Raw genomic sequence first — 13,256 nt, forward strand, 5'->3', positions numbered from 1 at the left:
GCTACTATAGGAAAAACTAAGTCATGTTTGTAATCGGAAGGCATAAAGATCTCAAGCATCAACCATCACCCTCATGCCTGGAATGTCCATCACACTCAAATCAGCTTAAACATCTAATTATGTCATTTTAAATAATTATTTTTGAATTCAGTATGTATTTAAAGACATTAGGAAACTTTAATATGTTAATGGTGAAAGAAATTAATTTTACATGTAAAATCATGCTAATATATATAGATTTATATACTAATAGCCCGTCATTAAATCACAAGGAGAGCACTAAAAATAAATAACATGTTAGCATTTGTTTAACACTACATTTCAAAGTTGGTAGGTTTAGGGTCTTGTATTTAAAGAAAGTTGGCACGGGGAATAATATAGTTTAATGTCAATCTCAAGAAAAGATGATTCAACAAAAACAATTTTGTCAAATATTCCTGGGTACAACTACTACACTTAAAAAAAAACGATTATTTTTTTATTTTGCAGAAAGCTTAATATTTTGTTACCCTGTAGACCGAGAGTTTGGACGAATACTTATAAGAACACGTTGATACTGATGATCATGTTGTTGGACGTAATTTCTTTTGGGCCGACTCATCGAGCCTATGATGAGTTGGTGTCTTGTTTATCAAGTTGAGCACGCGACTTGGTTAACATGGAATAAATTACTTGGTGAACAAGTCGAGCGAATGACTTGGACAACAAGGAATTTATTTATTAATTATTATTTAAATATGTTTTTACTAATTAGTATTTGAGCGCCGAGAGCATGCGGTTCATTGCAATGAGATGCCTGGGTTCAAATACCGACATGATTGGGTGCGGGACATTCTTTGGGACATCTTAAGACGAGCTGGGATATCAGCTAAAAAGGAAGCCCCCGTAAACTTCCTTACAGACCCCACGGAAGGGAGATCCACTCTACGACCGGCAGATTTGCTCGTCTTTGGTTGGGCCGGGGGAAAACACGCTTGTGTTGACCTCACAGGGGTATCTCCCTTAGCTGGTTTGAGGGATAATGGGTTTGTAGCTGGGCAAGCTTTGAAAAGGGCTGAAATGAAGAAGATGGAGAAACATGCTAAAGCCTGCGAAGAGAACCAACATGTTTTTGTCCCTTTGGCTTTTGATACCTTTGGCTCCTTGGCACCGGAAGCTATCCGTTTCCTAACCAGGGTCCAACGGGTTGTGCATAGCAATGTGTCGACTCCAAAGGGGCAGGGGTATGTCTTTAGCAGGTTAGGGTTTGCAATTCAGAAAGAGGTGGCGGCGCAGCTTGTTGCCCGCCTACCTGCTATGTTGATGTAATATCTATGTTTCTATATAATGAAATATCTTACAAAATGAAAAAAAAAGTATTTGAGTATGATAAGTAGTTTGTATTTTAGTCTAATTATGTTTTCATATTTAAACTAGTATATATACCCGAGCTTGTGGGTTATATCTTTAAGAGATTTGAGTATTGTAATTTCCGAGCTAATGAAAATTACAAAGATCGAGCTTATGATCTAAATATATATTTTTGTGTTTATAGATCCTAGTCACCAAACTTCACATGTATTCATTATGAATTCAACATGTTCACAACTGATAGAAGATTCATCTAGTGCATAAGAATAACAAAATCAGATAGTTCCAAACTCGATCTGATGTTTGAACATAAGAAGAATCTTAATTCTTTTAAACTTTGATAAGAAGTTCTTGAATATCAACAATTGCCATCAAACTAAAACCGTATGTGGATTTATAATAGATTAAAAGTTAAAACCATAAAAGTATTTCTCCATTACCACTTGAAAAAAAATTCAAAAATATAACAATGATACAATATATATAAATATGTATGGTATGCCCACACCCAAGATATACAAACACATGCTTTTGCTATTTCCTAGAAAGAAATATAATCAAACTATTCATTGATTGCTATAGTCAACAAACTAAATTTATTATGCCATAACTATTATTCTCATTGGCATCCCCGCATACCGGTGTTGGCTCTTCTTCCATCCTTTTTCTCTTGGGCAACAATAAAGACGACGTGGCTTTTGCTAACACCACTTTTTGAACCAATAACTCCCATTGTACCTCTTCCTTCTTCTTCTTCTTCCTCCTCTTCTTTTCCTCTCTACATCGTGTCTTGAATCGCCTACAATATTAATGAAATGGCTCGGTCAAATTAAATACAATTCATGATGGGTCACATTCAAAACCTAACCTTATATGTTTAATGTCATATATACTTGTCATAACAATTCAGTTACTTAATGTATGTTATGTTAAATCAGTCATAAATATGGAATATCAAATAATCTCTTTCATTTCATTCGACAATAAACATAACTAACATATCTAGTTTAAGCTACTAAAAAGTGACTTGATCTTATTAACTACCATACACAATTACACATGCACAGTTGAGCACCCAACATGTAAAGAGAACTTTATAAAAGACCAGCTGCCTTCTTAATAATGAGTTCATACTTCATATGTGATATGTTATAAAAATCAAAGAAAAAAATCATGTGGGATCAACTTTCATTTTAATGTCTACGAAAAACCCTTCCTAGAATATTCATGAGACACCGTAAATAGTTTGCCAATAATAAGATGGAAATAAGCGATTACGGGTACGCTACGCCTTGAAAGTTAATTTAAGTCGACAATAGCCAAAATGAAAAACATGGCTTATAAATTGAAAGATGATAAGCAAAATGTCAAATATAAATGAATATAGGAGGATTAAATTCTATTTGTATAAATGTAGTATGTTGGTCGGGTTCAAGTTGCCTCTCATAAAAGCATTCACAATGGGCTACACACCCCAATGTCCAAATCTATGTGGCTAACTTGTAAACTTTGAAGGAGCCAAACTTCACCATTGTGAAGAATTAAGGATTTTTCTAAGTTTGAATTTGCAAACTTGGAGTATGGGTCCCCTCTCTCTCTCTTACACACCCATATCATATAATATTACACATGTGCATACATATTTAATATTTTTTTAATAAGGTTTGTGAAGATTTGTTGTTGTGAAAGAAACGAGGGTTTTTGAAAAAAGTTTGAAATATGATGTGATGATAATATGATGGTTTGCATGAGTTTGTTGTTATGAATGCTCTAAAATCATATGTTATTGTTTTTGTCCTTTTTTGAATATGAACATCTCATAAAGTAGTTGACTGAAACACAAGTTGCATGCTTTTTAAGGTACCTACCTCTCTACATGAATGCATTTTGCCATCAACATTATTGCAATATGGCACCTAATTAACTTTGTAACCACTCTTTCTTCACATGCAAAATTTTATCTTCTAGAACCCAAATCCTTTCCGTGCCGGACCCAAAAATTATTTTTTTAGGTCGACATCATGACTTAATGCTAATTTTAATGAGTGCGATCGAGATTTTCCCATAAAAATAATAACACCAAAAAGGAAAAATAAATATTAAAGTAACCCCCCCAACCCCAACCTAACACGTAGGTCCGCCCATGCCCGATCCCATTCGGGTCAAATCTATCTCACCCATTACAGCTATTACGAGTATGTACCGACTTAAATCAAGAATGAATGATTTGTTACCCGCAAAGAGGAACTCTACATGTAGAGTCAGGTGATTTGCATATGGATGCATGGAGTTTGAAGAGTTGCCACATCCTTTTGCACCGAACACAGACTCCATTGATTCTTTTTTTGCAGTTCATGAAATGTTGGATTGAGAGTTGCAGGCCTTGACATGTTGAAAACTTGTTACATGGGGTCATCTTCTTACTCGGTTCCTTGTCGTGTGGTCCGACGTTTATGCAACCTTCGGTACAAATGTGCTCCAAACAATCCATGGCTTCACTCAGCTGAAAATACATGTTTTGTTCTTTTATCTTCTTCCTGTTAGAATAAATATATTTTATATATATTTATATATGGCCCTTATAATTATTTATCTTATTATTGATCATTGACCTAAATAACCTTATGTTTATAACTGGTAAATCCTTGATGGACGGAATTACCCTTACTAACATTAATAGGGTTTCCCCTTGGGTGTATATATAGAGAGCTTATTAGAGAGGTTAATAATTAATGATGAATAATAACACCATAAGAATCATCTCCTACCTCTCTCTCTCAAATCGTGTTCATCAAGAACACCTAATCTCCATCCTAACCATACACCCTAAAGGGGAACTCGATCAGATTAAGAAGATGTCAATCTCAAACATCACTGGATTATCAGGTATTACATATTTCCTTGTTTCCATTATATCATCGATTATAGAAACTGATCAACATGTGGTATCAGAGCATGATGTTGATTAATCAGTTTCTTCGATGTCCATAAAAACTGGAATTAAAATAGGAAACGAGTTTTTGATTAAAACCCTTATGTTTACGGTTTTGATCATCATCATAAAACTGATTGGATCTGATGTTCGTATTACTTCTAACGAATTGTTAGGTCTGATTAAAACCTGTTCATTATAAAAACCCGATTATTTTCGAAATCTGTTTTACAAAACTTTCAGATTTCGATTCCAGTATTAAATCTGAAAATATAATCGAAAACAGTTTCGTAAAATTCTTGAAACTGTTCTTGTTTTTTTCGAAGATGTTCTTGAAGAACATCATAATTTTCGAAAACTAACCTTAATTAGGATTAACTTGGGAAAATGAAATCTGTTAAAGAGATAATATTATCTCTAAGTTTAATTTCAAAATCTTTTAAATAAAATAAAAGATATAATTTTGAAATCTTATTAAAATTAGAGATAATCTAAAACTTTAAAGAAATAATATTATCTCTAAGTTTAATTTCAAAATCTTTAATATAAAATAAAAGATATAATTTTGAAATCTTATTAAAATTAGAGATAATCTAAAACTTTAAAGAGATAATATTATCTCTAAGTTTAATTTCAAAATCTTTTAAATAAGATAAAAGATATAATTTTGAAATCTTATTAAATTTTGAGATAATCTAAAACTTTATAACAGAATCTCCCAAATCCCTTAAAATTAGGAAAAGGTTATCAGGTTGATTATTCTTTTCGAATTCTGCTAATGTTGCGAATCAAGGCATCTATTCACAACAACTGGACTCTAATCGCAACAAATGAAATGTTGCGAAATCGCATGATGTTGCGAGAATTACATATTATCTTGCGAGTAACATGTTGCGAATGTCCACTAATTATGTTGCGATCAGAACCTAGCATCACAGAATGTTGCGAAGGGACATGTGTTGCGAAAAGTCACTAATGTTGCGAACCTTAAGATGTTGCGAGTATTACTTAAGATGTTGCGACGAGCTAATTTTGCAAGATGTTGCGAGTATTACCTATTGATGTTGCGATCAGCCCATAAAATCACAGGATGTTGCGAGTACTCTTAATCGCAACAATTATGTTGCGAGTGCTTTAAATCGCAACAATGCTGATTACATCACAACAACTCCATTCGCAACATCTCTCATAACAACATCATTCGCAACATCTCTTATAAAACATCAATCGCAACATTACTTATGACTGCACTGTTCGCAACATCTAAAATCCCCTAACCAAATTCGCAACATCACTTCGAAGAAATCGCAACTTTACTTATATCTTACATGTTGCGAAATGATCAGAAACCCTTATATATAACCTAATTGATTAAGGGGCCCTGCTCCGTTAAATTACTTAACTTAAATAACACTTATAGTTCACTTCTGCCCAACGGTGATGTGTAACCTAATATTGTTATTTAAGTCTAATTAAGTATGTCACTTAAAAGTGTATGTCCTAACATTATCAGACATTCGCATGACTTTAGTTTTGCTTAACTTAAACAACACTTCATGAGTTCACTTCTGCCCAATGGTGATGTGGTAGCTTAACAAAGTTGTTTTAGTCTAACTAAGCATAGTCATCTAAAAGATGAGTATCCTAAAATTGCTAGATACTCAAATGACATTAACTTTGCCTTAAATACCTTAAATGTCTCAATTCTGCCCAACGGTGATTTGTTACATTTATGTATTGCAAACTTACCTTGTGCATAACAACTTGATTGTTCCAATTCTGCCCAACGGTGATTTGTTACAATTATTTTCGCACAAGAATTTTATACTTAAATAATACATTTTCTGCCCAACGGTGATCTATTTTATTTAAGTATAATAAAATTAATTTTGGTGTTATACTTAAAATTATCACATCTTCATAATGATTCTTACATTAATGATCCTTCATTAATGATCCTAATTTCAGTCTGCCTTATTAGATTACCTATAACATAAATCACTCTAAAATTCTTCTATAAAGTTTGAATCTCAAACCTAAATCATCCACTCTTATTACAAAACCTAAGAAGAGTTTTGCTTCTAAAAGGGTCTTATAAAATTTGCCCTTTTGAGTCTTGATTATCCTTAAAGACTTGAAATTCTTACTGCTCATTCTGATAAAAGTATTACAGAAAAACACTTGAGCATAATCAGTGGGATAAATAAATATGTCTCTTATGATAATCAAGAACTCCTTACATGATTCCTATCAGGTGAGCAATTACGGATTCTAAAATTCCTAAGACTAACGTTTTTTTTTTTTCTATGGAAATAATAGAATCAAAACAATTCCTAAGATGCATGCAAAACACTCTAATTCTAAATAAAAAGGTTAATTGGCATTTGTGAATACATCCTAATATTTAATTCCATGACCCATAAACTGAGAGCTTATACATGGAACTTAATGAAGTCTTTTCAGTGTATTACTTTTCCACCAGTACAATTAGATGCCTTAAGAATCAACTATAACACTCAGAAGTACTAAAGGAAACTGAGTGTGTTGCTAGCAATATATGTACAGGAAAAGGAATGCCTAAAATTGAAAATCAAATGTTATTCACCTTATTACCACTAAACCTTAAAAGAGGATAGTTCTAAAGTCTTGAAACAAAATACAAGTACTGCTTCCAGCTCTAAGTTCTCAAAGGGAAAGTCTCACTGCAAAATCATGCCATTAGACTAGGCACGAGCAAAGAGACTATCCATACCTCAAGGGAACAGTTGGCTAAGAAAGGTAGTTACCAATTAATGATATTTAACTCCACTAATATTAATATCCCTATTAACACATGTTAGTTGAGTTTAGTTTTATACGTTTCCTTATCAGAAATCGATAATAATTAAGATGAGAGTCAGTGACTCATTTAATGTTAAGGTTGTAAGAACCATAAAAGCTGTTTTGTATTAAGCTTTATGATACCTTAAACATTCTAGAGTTTACTCAGAATTTAGTATCAATACTAAAGCTACATTTTGACAGTTATAAGGTTTTAAATGACCAAAACAAAGTCACTACTAACTAAAACTATCATATTATCGGTCGTTATTATCTGAATAGAAACCTTATAAGATAAAACTAAGCGATGCTACAAATTTCACAACCTTTTGTTATCATAGAAATGAGAATTTAACAAAAGATAAATGAGACTTACGTACTTCATCCATTAAGACCAAAATTTTCATGAGAAATCATGACTCGGTTGACAAAGGATGAATTGCCATTAAATCTCATTCTTAGTGATTTGAAAGCATGTGTTAAATGCCCTAAATATAAACTGGATAAAGGGAGTAAGTGAGGTCCACCATAAGTTAAAATTCACTGCTATTAGTGGAGCTTAGAAGAATATCAACTTGTATCTAATCTGTTTCCTACTGGACAAGTTCTTTAAAGAAATCAATTCATATATACTTATCAGTATTCCTTCTAAATATGTCCTTAAAATTTCTTATGAAATATGGACAATAAGGAAATCAAGTCTAAACTGTATGAAAGTTTCCTATGACATGAATCGCCAAAACTTGTATGGAGTTTTAGAGGCCTAAAAGATCAGTGAGAGCACTGAGTGTCCTTATATGCAAGAGATGGGGGAGAAACAACTTAATCTACCTCATAAAACATCCCTTGTATAAGACACTGCTCCATTATATCTTGTCTCCTTAACATTTAATGCTACTCCTAACAAATTTTGTTGGATACCTAAATATGGGAAAACTTAGATTTCTTACCAAGACTAATTAATATAATCCTCAATTAGAATTTATTGGTCTTCTGATGTTGACCCTAAGCATGCTGAATTCTTACATATTTCTAAGGTCAGTAGGAGCAGTAAAAGTCCTTATCATAACTTGGCTAAGTACAAGACGCGGGGGGAGAGATTGTCGCTTACTTTAACTCCGATTACACCTCTTGTACACCATACTGCACCAACTCTTACATACTTAGAAACTAATATTGCTCCTAATATACCTGAAAATATGAAACTCCTTATAAACCCAATAATCAACTCAGGAGGTCATCTAGGTCTCAAAGGCCTACTAACTTTGATGATTATGTACCCTACCTGACTAAAGATTAAATGGATTTTGGAAGGTTTAATGATCCTACCTCTTCTAATTAAACCATTAGTATCAATCAATCTTCTAAAATAGTATAACGTTTGGGATTTGGTTGAATTACCTAAAAGGTAGTCATTACTAAACTAAATCTGAATGAATAACGTTAATACACTAAAGGTATGATTGATTGATAAAGGTATACTCAAGAGGGAATAAATTATCAAAGAACCTAGTTCCTTGTCTTACAAAAGGTTACTTTGAGGATCATCACTGTTCTAGTAGCTTATAATAATTTAGAGCTACATTACATGAACATTAAAACAACTTTCCCTAACACTGGCCTACATGTTCGTAAAATAACCTGTAAGTTCTAAACTGAAGGTTAAGAACACTTAGTTTGTAAGTCAATAAAATCCATGTATGGGTTGATGCAAGAATCAATAATGAAATCATAATGCACTCTCTTCATCAAGAACTAAGTGGATTGATTTACCTACCTCAAGATGAGTGGGAGCAACTAATGTAAACTTGTCCTTATATAGATGACATTCTTTTGACAAGTATATGTTACATGAGTCAAAGTATTGTTAACGCATATCTTGACCTAATCAATCTCGGAGATACCTCTTATTTAATAGTTATCAAAATACACCGAGATAGACTCATTAGTTTTATATGTTTTACATGAAACGGGTCCTTACACTTGTAACATACAATATTGCTCTCCTTTAGAGGCTAATAGGATAAATGAGATTATTTCCTTATGCATCATTAATTAGATGCCTTAAGAAGGTTCAAATCTATACTCGTTTAGATATTGGTCACATTGCTAAACACTAGACTAATTATTTCTATTGTGAAGCATCTGATAAAATATCACAATATCTCTAAGAAACGAGACACAATAATTTAAAGAAGAAGAAGTGAGAACTAAAAAAAACGGCTGACTACTAATATTCTAACTTTGTCAACTTCTGGGTATATCCTTATGTCAGCAGACATTACTATCTCATGAAGGAGTCCTAACTAACTGATAACAACGACCTAAGTTATAATGACATAATATGTTGCTGATCATAACGCAACGTGTCACTAAATGTTGTTGGAAAACTTTATCAGTTGACTCATAATTTATTAACTTCATATAAATCCAATATTGAAGACTTATTGTGATAAAGTCAGCTACCCTTATTTCTTGAACAGTAACAGTTCAAGCGGAGCTGCATTAGAATTCGATACAAGTCTAAATTATTGTTCGCTTATGACTTAAGAACAAATAGAGGAAACTAAACTTTTGTATCGAATGCATTCATGATATGCTTATGGATCCACTAATTAAAGGTCTGTCACCCATAAGTCTCCTAAATGGCCAATAATAGAGACGGGTTTTACCAATGACCAAGCGCAACTGCGTATCGTACTATGAATGATTAATTATTAATTTTTCCTCATACGTTGAAAATTTGTTTTGTCTCTAAATACGTTCATGCATGCCTAAAGACGTATAGACACTAATTATACAAATCAACGGTAAGGGCTTATTTGTCAATTTGATCCTAAAGTTAGGTTTTAAATTTGAGTTGTAGTATGATTAATGGGGGTCCTGAGTCGAATATTGATTCAACGACTGTATTTCTCTGCTGCAATTTGGGTTTAGAACTAAAATGAGTATTAACCTCTGATCAGACTAATCTAATGCTCATAATAAATAATTACTAGGCCAAGTGGGAGAATGTTAGAATAAATATATTTTATATATATTTATATATGGCCCTTATAATTATTTATCTTATTATTGATCATTGACCTAAATAACCTTATGTTTATAACTGGTAAATCCTTGATGGACGGAATTACCCTTACTAACATTAATAGGGTTTCCCCTTGGGTGTATATATAGAGAGCTTATTAGAGAGGTTAATAACTAATGATGAATAATAACACCATAAGAATCATCCCCTACCTCTCTCTCTCAAATCGTGTTCATCAAGAACACCTAATCTCCATCCTAACCATACACCCTAAAGGGGAACTCGATCAGATTAAGAAGATGTCAATCTCAAACATCACTGGATTATCAGGTATTACATATTTCCTTGTTTCCATTATATCATCGATTATAGAAACTGATCAACACTTCTTGCTCATCTTCATCCTCTGAGAATTAATATTGAACAGATCAAATTTCAGTTTGATCTTTTCTTTACCATAAGAACTTTTACTGGAAAACTTATGGTTATGGTAAAAGACTTTGGAACCTAGTGGTTGACAACTTCCGCGTGACTCGAAAATAATCTAGTTTTGTGTTGGTATATATCTAACCTACTTTATAAACAAGTCGTGTTTTGGTTGACTTATTTGATTATACCCACCAACCTGTTTGATACGTTTTAAGTGTCACAATACTCCAACCCGACACAATTTAAGTAATGCCCAAGGTAATTTTCAAGGCAAACGAAATGGAAAGTGACTAGTATTCAGTACGTACCGATTCAGTATCATCGATGAACTGGAGAATCTCGAGTTCAAGGAAAGGATCATGGTTTTGAACAAATTTCCAGCCTTCAGTTTTTTCAACGGCATAAAAGCTATTAGACACGAGCTTCATGCATTTGAGGTAGAGATCAGGTGCGTCACATAGCCTCGCAAGTTGAAGCGCATCAACTACGTTATGAATTGATAACCGTTGGATCAAGGCCTTGGTGCACTGCGATTTGAGTTGTGGGACCAGGTATACATGTGATAGGGCCAGTAGATGAACCCCGTAGTTTTCCATATCTTCCTCCGTGCACCTGTCATCTCAATAATATATATTACTTGTTTTTATTATTATATTAATATTTGGTGGCGTTGATTTGTTCAAATATTACCGGAACAACCGGTGGCCGGCGGTGGAGTAAGTTTCAACCATCGCTTATGGGCGGTGGCAGATGTGTAAGGTGTAGAAAGGTTGGACGGTGCAGATGTTTTTGAACAAATATTACTATATTCTACGGCTAGCATGTAAGTAATTTAATCCTCCAAATACATAAAATAATTATTATTATTATTGGGGTCTATAATACTCCATCCGTCTCATTATAAGTGTCCTAGTTTGATTTTTCTAGTCTTTCTTATTTAACTTTGACCGACAATATTTTTGTTTGTGTTATATAATACTTGATGTAAAATATATGAATGGATTGGGTTTTAAACGTATTTTACATTGATATAATTTTCATCAAGTACTATATGACATGAACAAAAATATTTACGGTCAACGTTGAAAAGAAAGACTTGAAAATTCAAACTATGACACTTATAATGAGACGGGGGAGTATATACTATAATATATACGTCGTTTAATATCTAATCTCACACTGCTTCAAACAAATTTTTTTATAGCAGATGAACGGTCATTTTGATCAAAAATTTTAAAGTTTATCGCGTATGACTACAACAACAATCCCAAAAATTGTTCAGACGACCGACTAATAATTTTTAAAGTTTGACCCATTTTGTTAGAATGATCATCTGGATGTTGTGAAAACTTTTAAACCAATAATTTCTAAGTTCACATTTTTTAATCAAACAATCGTTTTAAGTGTTTGATGAATGGCCGTTTGATAGTGTTAAATTAGATAAAATGATTGGGAACTCACTTGAATAAATATTATATTCAACGGCTAGCATGTAAATAAATCCTCCAAATATATAAAATAATGGTTATAAAACATGCGTTTGACATCTAATCCCATACAATTTAGACGGTTAAAAAAATTTCAAAGTTTGACTATCTATGGTCAAAACAGATATCGACCAAACGGACATTTTAACCAATAATTTTCAAAATTCGATCCCAAATGGTTATAACAGCCGTTCAAATATTGTTCAAACTGACATTCTAAACAGCATTTTCTAAGTTTGATTTTCTTTTTCTTTTTTATCAAAACGAGTGTTTGTAGACCGGCCGTTGGATTGTATGAAACCAAATTGGAATGGTGTAGCTATAGCATGACCAGTAAATGAATAAAATGGCTGGGAACTCACTTGCCGGAACAAAGAAATCCGACGAACACCTCCACGGCGTCACACGGAACGCCAAGGATCGGAATACTTTTCTCAGAGATTCGATGCTTATTACGTGGCCTATCAATTATGCTTTCGAACACCGTCGAAGCCGATGCCTGAATGCACATAGCAACCAAATCATAATTTCATTAAAATACAATAAGCAGGATCTCAAAACTACGAGAGACAATGAATATATGTATATTACCAGAATGTTAGCGTGTACCGGAATACTTCGACCACCAGACGTTGTAATCTGGATATAGTTCTCGGTCGTAAGATCACCGGAATTAACATCGTCGGATGGCGATATGCTATACATGATGCTAGAAATTATTAACGGCAGATACAGTTGTGATAGCTAGCCAAGGTTTTAGAGGTTATGTTAGTTGTGATGTCTCACTTTATTTATAGACAGCTCCAAGCCAACCATGATTGATAAAAGTGTGCATGTTTAGTCCTTGAAGAAATGTTTTGACAATTCGATTCAATTCCAACTACTTCACGTAATTTAATTTCTTACGTTGCATTAAGTATTTAAGACTATAAGGGGTTGTTTGTTTCAGCTCCTAATGGTACCATTCAGACCTGAACATCTGAATCGGTCAGATTCAGACCGTTTGTTTTGTTTAAAAATTTCATCTGAATGAAAAATTAAACATCTGAATCGCTCAGATACATAAAGAGTCAGAATGAGAACATGGACAACAATAACCCTAACCTAATACACGCTTCTTCTTCATCTGTTATCCCTCCCCAACCTCAACCTTCCAATCAGCCTACCTCATTCCATTTCGGTGCTGCTGCAGTGCTGCTTGCCAATC

General features: G+C 33.3%; 1 pseudogene; it reads right to left on the reverse strand.

Moving 5' to 3' along the window:
- Window positions 1–1,865: 1,865 nt before the first annotated feature.
- Window positions 1,866–12,774, reverse strand: LOC143607318 (BTB/POZ and TAZ domain-containing protein 1-like; annotated as a pseudogene).
- Between the last annotated feature and the right edge of the window lie 482 nt (window positions 12,775–13,256).

Source organism: Bidens hawaiensis, unplaced genomic scaffold (assembly GCF_021521415.1).
Source record: "Bidens hawaiensis isolate Kalapana, Puna unplaced genomic scaffold, B.hawaiensis_p1.1 tig00081114_1, whole genome shotgun sequence".
NCBI lineage: Eukaryota > Viridiplantae > Streptophyta > Magnoliopsida > Asterales > Asteraceae > Bidens > Bidens hawaiensis.